The sequence below is a fragment of the Tympanuchus pallidicinctus genome, unplaced genomic scaffold (genome assembly GCF_026119805.1).
Source record: "Tympanuchus pallidicinctus isolate F22 unplaced genomic scaffold, pur_lepc_1.0 scaffold22, whole genome shotgun sequence".
NCBI classification, from domain to species: Eukaryota; Metazoa; Chordata; class Aves; order Galliformes; family Phasianidae; genus Tympanuchus; species Tympanuchus pallidicinctus.
In genome coordinates this window covers 15266079-15272038 of record NW_026294739.1, presented here as the reverse complement: position 1 = coordinate 15272038, position 5960 = coordinate 15266079, and positions in this window count along the sequence as shown.

The following is a 5960-nucleotide window of genomic DNA, read 5'->3' as shown; positions in this document are numbered from 1 at the left end:
GTCTGGGTTTGGCATCAGTGTGGTTCATTATGCTCATTAATGATGTGGAGAAGGTAGCATTTTAGCAATACTGTGACATATTTGGGATGGGGAAGGCTGGAAGACATTGCTGCTGTGGGGATGGATCACATGGAGGTATACGGCATTCACCATAGCCCGTATGAGATGATGCATCTTGGACTAATCAACATAATTCACAGATATTGTCCTAAATTAATTATAGGCACTCAGTACAAGCCCTGCGTGTCAGTGCAGACAGCTCAATTAAGTGCTCTTATTCAACGTATGCGGATGGTCAAAAGAGCAAAGGGAAGATTACTGTGTGCTGAGTTGGGAACAAGGCAGTGGGGCTGTGGCAGTGCTCAAATCAGTGCAGCACTACAGCATGTGGAGTGGGGAAGGTGGGCACACGGCAGGGAGAGCCACCAGCAGGTCCTGGCCCGGCCCTGGGGTCCTGTCCTGCAGTGCGGCTCTGGGTGCCACGCTCAGTGTGACACATCTCACTCCGAGCCCAAGGGTTGTGGTGGGAAATCCTTAGGCTGATCTCCCTCCCACAAGGCTGCGGCCAGCATCATGCAATCTGTTTTCATTCCTATTTCATGAGATGTGAATAATTGATGAGGAACACAATGCGGGGAGGATAAAATGAATACATATCTATGTATGCACACACAAACACACACAAATAGCATCAGGAAGAACGAAGGCACAGTGCTCAAGAGGATGCTGCGGAACACAGAGCAGGGGCACGGCGCTGCCTGTGCCGTGTGTGGGGGCTATAGGGGCTGGGATGGAGGTGCTGGCTCCTATGGAGTGGGCGCACGCAGGCTGCCCTGGGGGACCTCATTTCGTGCCCGTTGGGAAGGGGTGCCCATGGGTGTGGGACCAGCCCGTGCTGCCTTACAGCCATGGGTCAGCTTTTCCCGCTTCCCAGATCTGATTTATGGCTTTTTTAATAAATGGGCCATTTCCCATCCACGTCCCACAGACAATTGCTAAGGGCCCTGGCACCGCGCCACAAACTCCTTTCAACTTCGCAGCGAGTTCATCAAAGGCCTGGGACACCATTTCCCCAAATAGTAAAAGTGTCAGAGCAGCGGGCGTGTGGGGAAGCCTCGGTGACAGCCAAGTGCTTAATTAGCGGTAATGCAGAGTTTATGGCCCCCACACACACCCACACCCCTGCCTGGTTGCCGGTAGGGCGCAAGAGGTGAGCCAGGTCCTGGTGACCCACGGTGTCCCCGGTGCTGTGATGCTGGAAGGATGGGGACATCCCATGGTGCTGCTGTGGGACAACAAGGAGGCGGTACCCTGTGTGGCAGCAGCTGTGTCCCCAAGTCGCACTCACATTCCTTTTGGAGACACATCACCCAGAGCTGAGTGTGGTGACTTCAGCACTCAGAGGCAGACCATAGGCATGAACGGAGCTAATGTCATTTATTCATTCATTCATTTTTCTCACCTCTCACCCAACACCACCTAAAATCCACTGGGCTTTTTAACCACAGCAATGCACAAAGCAGCTCCCCGCTGTCCCTAACCCAAACCCAACAGGTGGGTGCCATATTCCATCAGCAGCACCTACACCAGCAAGGCCAGAATGGAAAACCCAGTGACTGGGAGGATGCTGGCTTTGTGGCATCTCCACCAGGTGGGATGGTGGGTGGCAGTTGGCACAGCCCCATTGCCACTGGAGCAGGGGACGTGGGGACATGGTGCTCACGGCTGAGCATAGCGGGGCTGCCCCACCTGGCCCCTTGCTTCCTGCGTTCCCCCCGCCACCCTCCTCGGCACGGCTGGGGCCTCGCAGCCCCAACCAGGAAACTATAAAACTTTACAGAGTGCGGCTGGAGAGAAACAGGAATTGCTCCGGTAACTGCCAGAAGGGCCAGCGTTAGATTCACAAGATTTTCCAGGGCTCGGACTCGCCAGGAAGGGATTTATCCACCTACAAGGAGTTGTAAAAACTAAAATTAAATTCTTCATCTTAGAAAGGGAGGGGTGGAGAAAGGAGAACACGGTTGACCTCCCCTCCTGAATGCTCTGCTGGAGGCTGGAGGGATACAGGGCACCTGCTGCACCGCAGCGTTTTGCCCCATAGTGAGTGCTGTATGTTCTGCATGCTGTCCCCTCCAGCCCAGTGTTCACCTTCAGGGCATTGTTTTGGGGCTCTGTGCACTGAGTCCCATCCCAACAGCCTCCTACTGGGAAAAAGTCCTGCCCAGCAACTGATAATCCATAGTACTGCTCCCAGTGTATGGAGGACCAATGTGCCAGGTTCAATTTGCATTATTTTCCTTTTATCCAATTTTTTTTCCCCCAACTGCCTGACTGCACTAGGGCACTGCTGAGAGAGCCTGTCTGGGGGAAATGCACTAGTGTCTCTCATTCTGCTTTCCTTTCTGATTTTTGTTTTTTTTTTTTCCCATTAGCAGCAGTGCAGCTCTTAAAATAACTGCCTGCTTTAACCCGTGTCCCTTGTCCTGACCCCGGGCAGCAGGGGAAGGGCCACGGTGAGGGATGCTGGACCCACTCCCCATGGGGAAGCGGTGGGAGGGGGATCCCTGCAGCCAGGGGTGCGCCCATCCATGTGCTGCCAGCGGGACGGCCTCCATCGCCCGCGGGGCGCCGGGGCTGGGCCAGAGCCCAGCTTGGAAGTGCGAAGTCGGAGGCTCTTGCCGTGCCCGGGCACGTCTCGGCTTTGTTTATTCCTTTGCCTTATTATTTGGTTCAACTATTTATTCCTGGCTGCCTTTTTCTCACGGTTGCAGTGTTTATTTAGTGCCACTCGCCCGCAGCCCTCTGGGTTCTCGCGCTGATGACAAATGCAGCCCTAACCCCGGTGCAGTGCCGCGCTGACATTTCCCCACACTGACTTTGTGGGGTGGACAGCATTTCAAAAGGACGTTGGGCTGGGGACAGCAGCACACAAGGCAGTGGCCGTCCGTGCTCTGTGCATACTGCCAGCGTGCACCCACATCCGAGGGCCTTGTCACTTGCCCATGGGGACCCTGCACTGAGTAGAGAAGCCCTTGGAGGAAGGAGAGAAGTTGGAAGAGTGTGAAGGTGACCAGAGTGTGATGCCGCCACCCTGATGCTCCCTGGGGACCCCAACCCCACCAGCCCCCCAAGCACTCACATGGTCACAAAGCCCCTTCCTCCCGAGGTGTCAGCAATACACCAGCGTGCCCTCAGCCTGTCCCCAGCTCAACCCTCAGCTCCCAGCCCCGCAGCTCATCCCTCGGTGGTGGTATCCCCTTGGGGACCCCAAACGTCAGGTCCTCCCTGCGCTGAGGATGCGCTGCGGCTGGGGGCCGGGGAGCCATGGCAACCCGGCAAGGATGGGGGTTGCCATGGAGACGGGAGGCACAGCATCCTGAGCCGGCTTTGGGTGAGGGATGCTCCAGGTGGGGAGGGAGCAGGATCGGGGTCTCAAGGGGCTGTGGGGGCAGCACCTTAACTTAACCTCCTCCCCTCGAGGTTCCCACCCCGGGGCACCAGCACAGCGTGGATCGGTCTTTTCCCCACGCAGAAAACATGGCTGTGAGCAGGTGCCAGCAAACGGAGAGCAATTCCACCCCGCAGATTGCGGCCGGGCTTTATATCCTGAGCCTGCTTCAAACTTTGCGCTGGGAGAGAAGTGATTTGTCTGCAAATGTTATGCGGTTAAAATAAATGCGGAGAATTTTAATCCTGGGAATTTGGAAAGGAGGAGATTTAAAATAACAAAACCCTTTCATATAAGGCACTTGCTCCGAAATTAGCTGGATATTCAGATTTTGTGTCGGGGGGTGGCAGTTCCTCATCCATCCTCTGCTTGGTATGGGGTGGTGGCACCTTGGGGTGCTGGATATGGGGTGGGGGCACAGAGCTGGGTGTTGGGGAGCGAGTGCACTCCTCTTTGTTGACATGGAATGGATCTCCCACAGCTACTTAAGGTTTTAATTGCCCTGTGATTAAAGTTTTCATTACTAAGCAATTAGCACCTGAAATTTTAAGTGCTGAAGTGTTTAACTGCATCCTACAGCTTGCCAGAGTGCGGGGCGGTGGATGTGGGTGGGATGGGAGAGGGTTTGGGAGTGGGGATGAAGAGAGATAGGAGCCAGCTTCCTTATAGGGCACTGCCAGCCACCCCATGCAGGGGGTTCAACGAGCATCCTCCCCCAGCCCATGCCCCCAAATCCCTGTTCTAGTTTTTCATCTTTTTCTTAAGTAAATTCCTCACGGCTGAAATGTACCAGGCGTGGCTTGGCTCCAAGGGGAATTCTTGAGGAAAGTTGAAGTCAAATGGGTTCAGCCTTTTTTAAGTTACTCAGATGTGAATAAGCAATACGTGCTCCTCTCGGAAGTCCTGTGACTGGATAACTCAGACCTCTGTGTCCCAGTACAGGAGAGGTTTCTGAATGGGATGGTGCAGATGCAAGCATTTCCCAGGAGCAGCTTTGCAGGTAGGCCAATATCAGCTCCGTGTTTGAGTTTCAGTGGCATGAGGCTGGGGCTGCAGGTGTTTCTGGGGCAGGTTTCTGGGGCAGGGAGTGGAGTGGTGCTGCCTGCAGATGGTTCCAAGCAGCCCAGATGGCTGTGCCACAGGGACGGAGCTGCTTGGAGAGGATGCATCCAGCTGGCACCCTGCATCCAGTAGCTCCATACCTTCCTGGGGATTGGACGCATCAAAATGCCCCCACATCAGGGATTTAGGGGATTTTGCGTGTCCTATATCCATCACTGTAGGGGTGTGCCAGCTCCAGCCATGGTGGAAGCAAGAGGATTCTGGTACCCAGGCTGGGGCCCAGGACTGCATGCAGGGGAGCTGGCACCATCACCTACGTGGAAGGTGGGAGTGGGAATTTGGGCATCCCTTTAGGGCTCTCTGTATGCATGCAACTCTGGTTGGGATCCCAGCCTCAGACCTGACACTGGGATGGGAGTCATGGTGTGATGGGGATGGGACTGAGTGGGGACAGAAAGAACTGAGGTGGATCAGAGGATGGGATGGGGAGTGATGGATGCATAGTGGAATGGAAGTACATGAGGCAGGATGGAGCAGGTGGAGTGCAATGGGATGGGACAGGACTGTAGAGGGTGGATGGAATGGAATGGGACAAGACTAGGAAGTGGAATGGAATGCAAGGGAATGGGATGGTAATGCAGAGGATGGGATGGAACTGTAATGGATAAGATGGAATGTAATGGAAGGAATGGAACAGAATGGAATGGAGTGGGATGGAGTGAGACAGGACTGTGGGATGGAATGAGACGGAATGGAATGGGAGTGCAGAAGATGGGATGGGATGGGACTGAAAGAACAGGATAGAAAGGAATTGAATGGAATGAGATTGGATGGAATGGGATGCAATAGGAATGTAGAGGATGGGATGGGATAGAACTGGGTGGTATTGAGTGGAATAATAAAGTGGGATGGGACTGCAGAGAATGGAATGGAATGAGACAAGATAGGACTGTAGAAGATGGGATGGGAGACACTGGCCATCCTGCGTGGCGCACAGCCGGATTGCATGCCCACCCTATCACACACCGACCCCCACTGGGGTGGGGGCAGGGCCCGTTGCCGCGCTCCCTCTCGGCTGTCCGGGGCCGCTTCCCCTTTAAGAGCCCAATTCCGCGGGTGACCGCTGGGTGGGGCGCGCTCCCCGCCCTGCACCTCCCGCTCTGAGGGGCGGGACCTCGGGGGGACGCGCCTCACAGCGCCCGCCCCTTCCAATTCATCTTTCCGCCGAGGCCCCGCCCCTCTCCGTATTGCCGTCCAATGAGCGCCGCGCTCTCCGTCGCCAGGGGCGCCGGGTTGCCAGGGGGCGGAGCTGATTGGCTGTCGGGCCCCGCCCCGCGCGGCTGAGCGGCGGCGGCGGCGGCGGCGGCGCCAGAGCGCGAGCGTGGCGTGGCGGCGAGAGGAGCCGCGCGTGGCGCCGAGCTCGGGACTGCCCGGCGGGGCCGCCCGCACC